This window comes from Aotus nancymaae, unplaced genomic scaffold (genome assembly GCF_030222135.1).
Source record: "Aotus nancymaae isolate 86718 unplaced genomic scaffold, 86718_ANA_hifiasm-v0.15.2.pri h1tg000029l, whole genome shotgun sequence".
In the NCBI taxonomy this organism is placed as follows: domain Eukaryota; kingdom Metazoa; phylum Chordata; class Mammalia; order Primates; family Aotidae; genus Aotus; species Aotus nancymaae.
In genome coordinates, this window is record NW_026988442.1 from 19,500,192 (window position 1) to 19,514,618 (window position 14,427).

Genomic DNA, 14,427 nt, shown 5'->3' on the forward strand with positions numbered 1-14,427 from the left:
ATGAGGATGAGTAGAGAGTTTAAGGAAGAGTGGAAAAGACGAACATTGAAAACACAGAAACACTATGCATGCAGGTAAGAAGACCAGCTGTGGTTGGCAGGTAGACCATATATACATGGGTAATGTCTGGGAGCAGGCTTAGGGAAAAAAGCTGCCTCAATGTGTTCTCTTACAAATTAGCCTAGTGTCTTTCTTGGTCATAGACTGTGATATCCAGGGTCCAAGATGACCCCTAATGATCTCCTCCTTCTGGTTATCTTGTCTTTGTGTGGTCCTTTCTCCCACTGAATGGGCTGACTTATGGAGCAAATGCGATGTCAAAATCAAGGTGTGACTTCCACTGCTAGGTCATACGATATGTTTCCACTTTGCTCTCTTGGCTCCTAACTGTGTGTAAAGACAGCTACCTTACCACTAGGACACTCAAGCAACCCTATGGAGAAGCCCATGTGGTGAGGAACTGAAGCCTCCTGCCAATAACCAGCACCAAATTGCCAGGCAGGTACGTGAGATGCCTTAGGAGTAAATTTTGCAGATCAGGCACGTCTTATATGAAGGCACACCTGGTCAATGGCCCATTTGTTACTTCAACAGCCAAAACCACCCAGCTAAGCTGCTCCTGGATCCCTGAGTCTTGGAAACTATGTGCCAGTAAATTACCTTTACTTTGAACTCTACGTCAGAATAGACCTATGCTGTGTCTTTTTTTCTTGGAGCTTCCACACAAAGGGATCTTCATCATGGACTGCGTTGCCACAATAAACAGAAGATCTCCCAGGGGCATATTAAAGGGAAATATGTCCTTAGATAACCTGGAAGCTAGATGTTTGTCAATGTGGCTTCATGTGGTTGCTTTCCTCTGCACACATTCTGCATTCTCCTCAATGCAGCTCACTTCCTTTGTAGGGCTGTAAGTTTCCATTTCTCTAGAACTTGCGTTTGCCTATGGTTTGTGGTGGCAACCCTGGCTCTAACCTTGTATGACTTTATTGATCCAGAGTCAGTCTCAACCTTACAGCATATATTGTGAGGCTTAGTTTATATTTTCAAGAGTGAGGATGATTGGCTCCTCTTGAGTTAGGTACCTGCCCATAAACTTTTCAGGTAGGACCAAAAAGCAGTCGCCCAGTATACACATGGCTCCTTGGCTTCCTTCTTTAGGAATGGACTGGGAGAATCATGTCCCAGTGAAAGGTTATGGATCTGGCAAGCACTTCAAACATTTCCATGTGTAGTACAGGTAGCCCCAACTAAGAACTTCCCAGAAAACCTGCTGCAAGATCAAGATCACACACTCTCTCCATTTTTATGAACTCACTAGGGTGTGAAACTTTCTCTTCTGAGTAAGAAGAGACTCGAAACATCCTCCTCAGAATAACAAAAGCCTGTTGGCAGCAAGGCATCAGGATTCATGACTCAAGCCTCACATTTCTACAAAAGCAATTTTAAACTCTCAAAAGCAATTGTATATCACATTATATCATCAGAATAAAATAAATACACATCCCAGAATTAATATGAAGGCATAAACAACTGACAGCCTATAAATTGTATTAGGAATACTTTGATAAACTCCCACTTTTCCATGCTTCCCTCAACCTCATGATGATAACTGTTTAGATTCAACACATATCAGGGGCATATGTAATAAGTGTCTTGGTGGCAGCAAGGAGGGTTGGAAATAAAAGAAAAACAGAAAGAGCAGGAGAAATGGGTAGAAGGATAATGACTTTAAAGGGGAAAAGGCCACGAGAAGAAGTGAATCTCACAGCCCAAGGAAACACCCTTTCTCCCTTCTGTTAAAGGAAGGTAGCTAGGGGTGCCTTTATGAATTTACTTTTCATTCTTTCCCTCTGGTCTTTAGCAAAGAGGGGGCAATTCAGAATCAGTTCTTATTTATTCAAAAAATCGTCATTGAGCCTCTGAAGGTGTCAGAGATGTTTGAACCAGAGTGACTTCATTTTGAGTGAGGACAACGAAAATGAAGCTGGGACTTGCTGGGCTGCATTCCCAGAAGGGTATTTCTAGCAACTAGATGTTTACAGTTAAGGGAACAGATTGATAATGTTTACTAAACAGATTCAGACTTGAGACTATCCTAATATCCCGATATCTTGAGAACAAAGTCATTCCTAATTTTGCTTTAAAGATAATAGTATTGATTCTTGCAAAATATAGTAATTAAGAAAATTGGCAGGACAAGATGGCTCACACCTGTAATCCCAGCGGTTTGGGAGGCTGAGGTGGGTGGATTACAAGGTCAGGAGTTCAAGACCAGCCTGACCAACATGGTGAAACCCTGTCTCTACTAAAAATCCAAACATTAGCCGGGTTTGGTAGCACATGCCTGTAATCCTAGCTACTCAGGAGGCTGAGGCAGGAGAACCACTTGAACCTGGGAGGGGGAGGCTGCAGCGAGCCGAGATTGTGCCACTGCACCCCAGACTGAGAGACAGAGTGAGACTTCGTCTCAAAAAAAAAAAAAAAGAAAAGAAAAAAAAGAAAATTAATCCTTTATCACAAACCCTTGTAGCAGAGCACATCTGCCAAGGATCTTCTTTCACCCTGTACATAAACAAGCATTATACCTATGGTGGACGTGTTCCTCCTCTTACTTTCAGGAATGTCCTACTCTGTCTGTGGAGTAGCTGTTCTTTCACTACTTAACTTTCTTAATAAATGTGCTTTTTCTCTGCACTGCAGACTTGCCCTGAGTTCTTTCTTGCACGAGATTCAAGAACCCTCTCTTGGGGTCTGGATCCCCTTTCCTTTAACAAAGGGACCCCTTTCCTGTAACAAAGGGACTAAATGGAAGCATGATCTTAGGCAACTTAAAAAAAACAATACAGGAGACAGTTGAATAAACAATTGAAGATAAGTAGGATCATTGCTATATCATGGGCATTGAACAAAATTAATTATGTGTCCAGGAAGGTGAGGGGATTGAGCTCCCAACTCTGTTGTATGGGTCCATGGAGAGGACAGTATTATGGGTTGAACTGTATCTCTCCCCAGAAAGTCCTAACTTTTAGTACCTCATAACGTGACCTTACTCGGAAATAGGGTCATTCCGGATGTAATTAGTTAGGTTAGGATAAGGTTTTTAGGGCTCTAATTCAATAGGACTGGTCCATTTATACGAAGGGGGAAATTTGGACACAGACACATGCACACAGGGAGAATGGCCTGTGAAAATGAAGGCAGAATCAGGGTGATGCTTCCACAAGCCTAAGAACCCTAAAGATCGTCAGCAAACCACCAGAAGCTAGGGGAGAGGCATGAAGAGATTCCTCCTCAACCGTCAGAAGGAACCAGCCAGGCCGACAGACACATTCCTTTTGCATTTCCATCCTCTAGAACTAACTGTGAAAAATACATTTCAGTTGTGTAAGCCACCCAGTTTGTGATAGTTATGGCAGCCCTAGCAAACTAATACAGACATTTTATAGTTTCTAAAGATTCAGAGAAGATTAATCTTCTAAAGATTAACCTTCAGGCTGAAGGGGCCAGAATAGGGCTTCAGTCACTTGAGGAAGATAGACTTTGGGAATAAGAGAAAGTACCTTATGTTGCAGGAGTACACATTAGAGAGTGATGCAAAGTGTGGCTGTAGCGAAGGAGAAAGGGAATGAATTACAAAGACATGTGTTGTGATGTTGCAGCATTTTTAAATGAAAGCTGGGGAAAAGAGAGGCATTGAGGCATTGGAATCACGTGAGGGCTGCCCTGTGATATGTTTACAGCATACCTGGTAGTAACAGATATCCAAAAGCTATTTGTTGAATGATTCAACAAGAATTGGCTACTTCAGTGCAGATAAGCAAGCCATGGGACACCCAGCATCAGGATCTACCATGTAGCCTGTTGCATGAATGTTGCAGGTGCTTCTTAGTTCCCCTGGTGAAGCAAGAGCCCCAAAGGCAAGACACTCTCCTTTTCCCTGAAATGAAAAGATCAGCGCTAGCAAAGGGGAGGAAGTGTCCCTCGTACCTCTGTCTTTCCCATGCTTCTCTGCCTTTCCACCTAACTCGTTCATCCAATGACATTTAGGAACCAGAGGTTGCCAAACTTCTCTTTAACCTGAGTTATATATTTTGGAGACAGAAAGTGTAAGATGGACTGAGAAGCTGGGAGTAGTAACCAGTAGGTGGAGAGACAGTGACCAGCCCCTGGGCCCCTGACCTGGACTTGCCCCACCTCTGAACTGCTCTTGCTGAAACATCCTGCTTTCTCCACAAATCATGTTGTGGGTTGTGGTGGGAGCCAGAGGGGGGCAGCCTTGTAGCAAAATGCCTGGAGGCTGCACTAACTTCTTTCCCTGACAACTTATATGGCAGCTAATTTATATGCTACCTCGTATTAGTTTGGGGGAAAAATATAGCTAACGATAACGAAGAGAATGCCATCTATTTCTTTAGCTTAAACATGCCCGCTTCAGTGTTGAATGTTGATCTCTAAGCTTGCTGTTTTCAGGCTGTAAAAGCTGTTTATTTCACTCTATAAAAGAACATTTGAACTTATATAGCTATTTAAGTTTAAATGTTTGGGGGGAAAGAAAAATGCAAGGGGAATTAGCAAAGAGCGGCTGAAACCTGATCTCTCTGGGCTGCAGGGTTTGCATAGAAACTTCCTTCTTTAGGAATCCCCCCTGCCTGCCCCCAATGCACCCACTGCAGCCCCAGCCCACAGGAAATGTACCCAGCTGAGTGTGTTTCAACATTAGCAGTCATTTCGGCAAAACTCTCAGTCAGTCATTTCTCATGCACTGGTGTGATCTGCATTCACTGGGGACCCCTTGGCTCTTAAAAAGCTGCAGCTGCCCAAAAGAGGTGAAAGACATTAACAAATCTGTGTTGTTTTTCTCTTAAAAACTGTGAGTTTGCATGAGGGATCTGAGTTGAAATGTGCCTCCCTCTCTGTGCATCATGGGACGCTGCTGCTCTGTTGGCTCTGAGAATGACAGATAAGTCTTGAGTTTTTGACAGATGAGCTGCTTTCTCTTGAGGAGTGCTCAGACTTCACGAGTTAGCCACCAGAACGCTGGCCTTTACGTCTTTCTGGAAGAGTTAAACGTTCTCCAGACAGGTTGACCATACATCTTAGTTTGCTCAATACAATCTCAGTTCATGACTGTTTTTTTCTTTTTCTTTCTTTCTTTCTTTCTCTTTCTTTCTTTCTTTCTTTCTTTCCTTCCTTCCTACCTTCTTTCCTTCTTTCTTTCCTTTCCTTTCTTTCCTTTTTTCTTTCTTTTTCTTTCTTTCTCTTTCTCTCTCTTTCTTTCTTTCTCTCTCTCTGTCTCAATCTCCCTCCCTCCCTCCCTCCCTTCTTTCTTTCTTTCTTTCTTCCTTTCTTTCTTTCTTTATCTTTCTTTCTTTCTTTTCTTTCTGTTCTGGGGTACATGTGCAGAACATGCAGGTTTGTACATAGGTATACACGTGCCATAGTGGTTGGCTGCATCCATCACCCCGTCATCTACTTAGGTATTTCTCCTAATGCTGTCCCTCCCCTAGCCCTCCACCCTCCGACAGTCCCCAGTGTGTGATGCTCCCCTCCCTGTGTCTATGTGTTCTCATTGTTCAACCCCCACTTATGAGTGAGAACATGTGTTTGGTTTTCTGTTCTTGTGTTAGTTTGCTGAGAATGATGGTTTCCAGCTTCATCCATGTCCCTGCAAAGGACATGAACTCATCCTTTTTTATGGCTGCATAATATTCCATGGTGTATATGTGCCACATTTTCTTTATCCAGTCTATCATCCATGGGCATTTGGGTTGGTTCCAAGTCTTTGCTCTTGTGGACAGTGCTGTAATAGACATATGTGTGCATGTGTCTTTATAATAGAATGATTTATAATCCTTTGGGTATATACCCAGTAATGGGATTGCTGGGTCAAATGGTATTTCTATTTCTAGATCCTTGAGGAATTGCCACACTGTCTTCCACAATGGTTGAACTAATTTACACTCCCATCAACAGTGTAAAAGCGTTCCTATTTCTCCACATTCTCTCCAGCATCTGTTGTTTCCTGACTTTTTAATGATCGTCATTCTAACTGGCATGAGATGGTATCTCAATGTGGTTTTGATTTGCATTTCTCTAATGACCAGTAATGATGAGCTTTTTTTTCATATGTTTATTTGCTGCATAAATGTCTCCTTTTGAGAAGAGTCTGTTCATATCCTTTGCTCACTTTTTAATGGGGTTGTTTTTTTCCTGTAAATTTGTTTAAGTTCTTTGTAGATTGTGGATATAAGCCCTTTGTCAGATGGGTTCTTGGTGTACTTTCAATGATGCTTCCTTCACCCTTCGGAATGTCCTGCTTCAGCTCATACCTTGTATGACCAATCTCTTCCTGGAAGTCTGTTCTTGCATTTTAGTCCACATTTGTACCCAATCTGGGGAGACACAAATGCTTTGGGATACAGACGAGTTTGAGAGTTCTCTTGGTTTGCATTCCCATAAGACCAGCTCTGGGTTGTGTGCAAACAGTGTATTTGGGAGGTGCAGAAAACACCCTGTCGGCAAATAAGGATATGAGAATAAAAAGACAGCAACTAAAATGGGTGTGCTGGCAAGCCCTGGACACCTGGAACTTAATTCTACTGAGGACACTCTGGCAGACAAAGAATGCCATAGAATTATTTCTCATGATGGGTGAAGATAATCCCAGGGGTGTTATTTTCATCACTTCCTGTTTGCATGTTAGAGGACAGAGCAGCCTTCAGTGGCCTTGGAGAAAAGCTACAACGATAGGAAAGAACAATAAAATAGAGGAAGAAAACACAAGTGTTATCCAGTACCCAAAACGTTTCCTGATCTTTCTAGGCTTAGCTTAATTGACACATATATTCCTTCAGCAGGGCCGTCTTCATAGTAAAATTATTTTAAGTGCAATTTTGTTTAATGTATGTCTCTCCTGCCAAACTATGATCTTCACGAGGGCAGGACTGTATAGGTTTTCTTTAATATGTTATTTGAATATAGTATGATAATATTTGCCAAACACATCAATAAATGAATAAATTGTGTCAGTTGCTTTCATATACTCTGTCACCTGATGTTTTCCATTCTATGCAGTAGCAGTTATAATCTCCAAATTGTACACAAGAAAACAAGAAGATTTTTCAATGTTATCTTGTTAGGAAATACAAATATAGGTCTGTTTTACTTCTATCCATCCTCTTCCAACTTTTTTTTTTTTTTTTTAGAAACAGGGTCTTGCTCTGTCACCTGGGGCTGGAGTGCAGTTGAGCAATTATAGCTCGCTGTAGCCTTGAACTCCTAGGCTCATGCAGTCTTCTTTCCTTGGCCTCCCAAACAGCTGGAACTTGTAGCATGCCACTGTGCCTGGCTAATTTAAAAAATGTTTTTGTAGGGATAGGGTCTTGCTGTGTTGCCCAGGCTGGTCTTGAACTCCTGGCCTCAAGCAGCCCTCCTACCTCAGCCTCCCAAAGCACATGGATTACAGGCATGAGCCACTGCACCCAGCCAAGATCTTCCCATTCTTGCAGCCCTCTTTGTGTCTCAGCATGCCGTGTTATAGAACCACAGATGCTGCCTAATCCTAGTTCTGCCCCTTTGTATACTCTTGGCCCCTCTCCAATTTACCCTCCTATTTTAGGGTGTCAGACTCAAGCCTGCTCTAATTGTTTGAAGACTTAACATGGAAAAGGATAACGTTTTGTTTGTTTTAATCTTCAGGCAAGGGAGAAAAAGCCAAACTTTCAGAAGCTAGTGCTTGCTTTCCCTTGAATGATTCTGCTTGTGAGAAAAATAAAGGCACTTAAGGATTTCTGACATCATTTTTTTCCCCTTCTTCATTGTCAAAAGTCTGGTCAATGTTTGGTGGGAGGTGAGGTGAGGTGGGAGAGTCCAGTGCTGTGCTGTAAATGTTCAAAAACCAGCTACCCTGGAACAAACTTTCATTTGTAGCATATGCCACTTTCCATGGTGTAAACTTAAAACTGACCACTATGGCCAATTTTAAGCTATTGATATTGAATCACTGAATGTGCATGTTGAGAACAGATGCACATTACTGTAACATTATATAGCATTTTCATCATGTGGATACAATAGATGTAAATAACCTCACAAGCATGGATTATAGTACAACAACTGAAAATAGTGAATTTTGAATATTTACTTATTATCTTTTAAAATGTAATTTATGAACTGAAAATTAATATATTTTTATTAACAACTGCATCTAACAACTAGCACACACAATTTCTGTAAGCTTAATCATCAACTCTCATTAGCTGATAGAGCTAACTCCAGCACCCCATTTTGGAGATTTTTTTTGAAATAAGTCCATTAGTTTATAGATTCTACTCAGATCTTTGTCCTAAATTCAAATGAGTGAGATCTTCAGGTGAAGTTGGCCAATGGAAATTGTTTCAACATTATGGCTGGACAACTGGAGAATGAACCATCTTTTGATGCTGTCAAAGTTTGAGACACTTTATGTGTGAGATATTTGGTTTGCCACTTCCCTCCTCCCTAATCAATTATTGGCCTTTTGTGACCCTGTGTCTCTAGAAGCTGACACCTAAGAACTGCACTGCTCAGGGTCCTTTCACCTTTTGCTTCTTGTTGAGCTCAGCCAAAAAAGAAAAAAAGGCACTGTCAAGATACATGAAATAAGAAGAGAGAGAATTGGGAGTATAGATACCCTCATTCTATCCCTGCCTCACTGCAGTTCTGACATTAGCTGAAAATGGCTCCTTTTAGGTGGGCATGTCCCATGGCTCTCACTAGACCAGTCCTGGTTCCTTCCTCTTGGCTTTCCCTATAGCTGTTTTCTGGGTGCCCCACAAACCCTCAGTCTATACCTCTGTAAACAGTCCCTTTATTAAATTCTTTCCAGCTAAACAGTTGTGAGTGTACCTTGTATGACACAAGCACCCTGTATGATATACCAAGTACGTATATCCAGAGTAATATATCCAGCTGCATTGGTGTTTAGAAAACCTAATAACCCAACTGCTTATATGGAGAGCACATTTCTATGTTATATTCTCATTATGCTCACCCTGTCACGTCCATACTAATATCAATGCCCAGTTACCAATGATCAGTGGGAAAAGGGGACACAGACAATTAGCTTTCTAAATATAGGGCTTTCTTAACTTTCACATGCAACTCCATCCACCCAGTGAGCACACCATCAACTCGCCTTGGCTGGTTGGCTGAACATGGCTCATGCTTTGCTCCGAGAGCCAACTTTGGCTCTAATATTAGGCATAGTCTGTCCTGTGGGACTTGTAATGAAACCAGCAGCTTCTAGAACTCTCTCTTATAGTCCCTATCTTATACCCCTACTCTCTCCCTGCCTCACTGCAGTTCTGACATTAGCTGAAAATGGCTCTTGTTCATCTGGCACAACAGCTGTCTATGAATTCTGCATTTTGCCTTGCTCTTATGGACTCCTTTCTCCGAGCTGACACTCTTCCTGGCCTAATGTCCCAGACCCACGCATGAATTCAGTTGTCAAAACATCTAGGAGCCAATACTAGGTCGTTAAACTTACATAAATTGAGTGTGTACCATGCACCAGTTATGCACTCAGTTCATATTAGCACAGTGCTAACAAGTTCACACATACAGGCCCTTTTACCATGATAAAAACCAATGAGATTGGTATCATTTATCCCACCTCTCCAACCTATTACCTACTGTTTGTCCTGGTCATTTGTCTGTTTGCACTTGGATATATTCCTTACTCTTCTTTTCTTCTTTTTTGTATTACAGGAAACTACATTTACAGGCTCCCTTGACCACCTAGTTTCTGGCTAGATACAGCCAATTGAAGGACTTGGCAAGAGATAGGACAGGAAAAGGCCAGGGTAATTTTCTTCCTTTCCCACCTGGGGCAGCGTCTCTGGAAGCAATGTGCTTCTCTTGCAGCTGGCTCCCACTCTCACTGGACAGCTTGTGCCTTGATGTCCCAGCAGGCCTGCCACGGTCCCAGTTTCCACAGGGCTCTTGGGCTCCTGCAGAACTGCTTTCTTCCTTTGTCCCTCCAGCCCTAGATAAGGCACTCATTTTCTACAGTTGCTAATCTCTTGCTTCATCTCCTCTTCACTATTTCAGTTCTTCTTATACCTTGAAACTAATTCCCTACATTAAATTTTCTCTATTGAAGTACCTTGCATATGTTTTTGCTTTCTTGGCTGCACTTGACTGGTGGGTTTCTCTATCCCTTGTCTTCTATACTCACATTTCTATAGCTCTGTGTATATGTGAGTGTGTGTTTAATTTGTTGAAAGCATCCTGTACTATTTGTTCCATTCATAGCATTAACTAGCAATTACTCTCTATAACTACTTATATTAACAATAGTTTATGCCTCTTTACCTGTTTATTATCTGCCTTCCCTGATAGCCTGTAAGCTCTATGAAAGAAAGCATTTCATATATTTTTTTCATTGATGTATTTGCAACACTCAGTAGATGACTGACTCGTGAGTAATCATATTACATAAGTGAATGGAAACATTAATGAATCCCCATTTTACATATAAACACACTCAAGCTTAAATAGGTGATTTAAATGTTTAGATCACCTGATTTTGTGCTGCCAAGTAGCTCAGTGAACTGCCTCCTTTATGCCACCTGCTTTTTTGTATATGAATTTAGAATTGTGGCCCAGATTTCCCATGGCAGCAGCCACCTTATTTCACCTTGAATCTCCCAATCCCATTGTCCCTGTTTCACCAGCACCACTGTGTACCTTCTCTAATCATAGCCTGCTGTTGTGTCATCCCTGTCATACTAGGCTGTTTATCCTTCCTTTCATGGCATCATGAGCCATATTTCCCAATATTTCTCCCAGTCCTAGGGTAGGCCACATTTCATTCCAGCCTAGATCCCTGACTTTCATAACAGTCTTTATGAAACTGCATCCCAATGTTTCCTAACAATATATAGCATCTGGTGGGGCTGAGGTACTCAGATCCAGGCCTAAAATAGGGGTTTTCCACAAATAACCTGGCCTGAGCTGAGTCTAGCCTGAGCTCCCTGCTAGTGTTGCTAGAGGAAATACAAAATGCCCAGTTGAATTTTAATTCCAGATAAACAATGTATATATATATACTGGTACTGAAAAAGTATTTGTTGTTCAACTGAAATTCAAATCCAGCCAGACACTCTGTATTTTTGATTGCTACATCTGGCAACCCTAGTGCCTACAGTCGTCAAATACTGGGAGAGCTGAAACATTAACTAAGACTATGTTCCTTTCTAAGAGGACTTTTGAAAATTATCAGAATCTCCCAAGGAGATGTAAAAAAACATATCCCCAGGTCCAATCCCAGACCTACTTGTTGGGTGCATCTTTAAAAGTGTCCCTTGCATTCTGTGAGTCAACCAGGCTTTATGACAACTCTGATTGTTGCCAAAACAGAAGCAATGAGAGAAATCAGTGGATGCAGGTAGAAATGAAAACAAAACAGAACAAGAGTTTTAGGTGACACCAGGAATCAGGCTATCTGATTCTCAAATATTGTGCTCCTCTGAAGCAGAAGGGAGGGACTGCCTGTGCCCAGCACTGTTGACTGATCGTGTCCTGGAGACTACCTCCTGTCCCTGTTCTCCATCCTTGCCTCCTCAGCACTCTGGATGGCAGAGATCCCAACAGTAACCAGGCAACTCCAGAGTCTGGCCTGAGCTCCCTGCTAGGGTTGCCAGAGAAAATATAAAATACTCAACTGAATTTGAATTTCAGATAAACAATATCTACGTATATGCTGGTACTGAAAAAGTATTTGCTGTTCATCTGAAATTCAAATCCAATCAGACACGCTGTATTTTTGATTGCTACATTTTCCAACCCTATCTACAGATGTCAAATACTGGGAGAGCTGAAGCATTAACTAAACCTATGTTCCTTTCCAAGAGGACTTTGTTCTTTCATAAAGTAATTTTCCACTTTTATTCTAGATTCAGGGGGTACATGTGCAGGTTTGTTACATGGGTATATTGTGTGATGCTGAGGATTGAGGTACAAATTTTTACCCAGATAGTGAACATAATATGCAATAGACAGGTATTTAACCCTTGCTGTCCTCCCTCTCTTCCTTCTTTAGTGGACCCCAGTGTCTATTGTTCCTGTTTTTATGTCCATATGTGCCCAATACTTAGTTCCCACTTAGAAGTGAGAATGTGCAGTATTTGTTTTTCTTTTCCTGTGTTAATTCAATTAGAATACTGGTCTCCAGCAGCATCCATGCTGCTGTAAAAGGCATGATTTTATTCCTTTTTATGGCTGCATAGTATTCCATGGTGCGCATATATATGATATATATATCACATTTTCTTTATCCAATCTACCCTTGGTGGGCACCTAGGTTAATTCTGTGTCTTTGCTATTGTGAATAGTTTTGTGATGAACATGGGAGTGTATTTGCATGTGTGTGGGTTTTTTTTTTTTTTTTTTAGAACTGTTTATTTTCCTTTGGTTGTATAGCCTGTAATAAAATTGCTGAATTGAATGGTAGTTTTGTTTTAAGTTCTCTGAGAAATCTCCAAATTGCTTTTACAGTGGCTGAACTTTTCTATTTCTACCAATAAGTGGCTGAACTTTTCTATTTCTACCAATAGTGTACAAGCATTCACTTTTCTCTGCAGCCTTACCAGCAACTGTTATTGCTTTACTTTTTAGCAATAGCCATTCCTATTGTTGTCAAATCATATCTCATTTTGGTTTTGATTTGCATTTCTCTGATGATTATTGATGTAAACAACTTTTTATGTTTATTGGCCATTTGTATGTCTTCTTTTGATAAATATCTGTTTATGTCCTTTGCCCACTTTTTAATGGTTTTTTGTTTGTTTTTTGCATTGTTTTAAGTTCCTTTTAGATTCTGGATATTAGACCTTTATTAGATATATAGATTCTGAACATATTCTCGCATTCTATGGGTTGTCTGTTTACTCTGTTGATAGTTTCTTTTGCTGTGCAGCAGCATTTTAGTTTAATTAGGTCCCATTGGTCAATTTTTGTTTTTGTTGAGCTCTCTTTTGGGGACTTGGTCATAAACTCTTTGCTAACGCTGATGTAAGAGAGCATTTTGAACTTCTGTTTCTTTGAGTTGCATGAAGCCAGTGAGGTTGAGAAAGTTCCTCTTTAATAAACATTGTCTTCTGCAAGACTTATTATTTGACAGATTCAATTCTGCACACATGTAGTATTTAGTACCTATTTCTGTCTGCCATATGGGCTCTAAGTCTATCCCCAAAACGACAGTGGCAAATGCACAGTGTTCTGGGATGACTTTGGTGAGAAGTCAAAGACTTCTCTATTTAGAAGACCAGCATCAATATAGCTAAACCAGCTCAACGGTTTTAGGTGTACAATTTATCTTCCAATTTTGATTACTGCAAAGATGTTTATCAAATTTGTTTAAGGGCATATCCTGCCTTACTTTGCATTTCTCATAGATAGGTGTTAAAAGTGGAGTTTAATACAATAAAAGGGTAGGATATGCCCTTTTAATGAGTTATGGGATTGTTTTTTATTCTTGTTGAAGCCTCTGTGTTTGTCCTTTATTTATTCATTTAATAAATCTTTTTTTGAGGGTATATTATGTGCTATATGGTGTTCTAGGTGTTGAGGATATTGAAGTGAAACAAAACAAAACACAGCCTTAAGGAGTTCGTGCTATGGATAAAATGAGAAAAAAATAGGCAGGATGGGTCTCTGGGGAGGTAATGGGGTTGCAATTTTAAAATATTCATTAAGAAAGACCTCACTGAAGAGATGACATTTAAGCAGCAATTTGAAGGAGAACTGCTTTTAGGATTTTAAGACCTCTTTAGTGAATTTGTTTAATTGTCATTCATTTAAAAATGTTTATATTTACCTAAAATGGAGTACTTCATACCAAGTCTATCATTTATCAGGACATCAAATTTGTAAGGTGATATTGGAATGCAGTGTGTTTAATATAAATATCCACTCTTCAATCTCAAATGGACCAACTCAGAAATACACAATGCATTACAGTTGTTTCTAATTAATATTTGTTCATGCAGTACAGTGCTTAAAGTGTAGGTTCTGCAGTGCAACTGCTTGGTTTCAAATTCTGTCTCCTCCACTTAGTAATGATATTATGTATGACAGGCTGTTTTAACTTTCTGTGCCTCAGTTTCCTAATGTTAAATTGGGATAACTGTATTGGTTACCTCAGAGTGTTATTGTGAGGATTCAACAAGATAATGTGCAATTCCTATCCCATAGAAAGTTCTTCATGGTATGCTAATAAGCTAGCTCTCCAGAAGAAAAACAAAAAGCCCTGATATAGTGTTTGCCAATTTTCATGGTGTAAATAGCCTCACCTTAGTCAGTTTCAAGCTCAGTACATTGTCATTGAACATAGAGCTGGAAAGACATGCACACAATCAGCTACAATGAGCTATATAATAC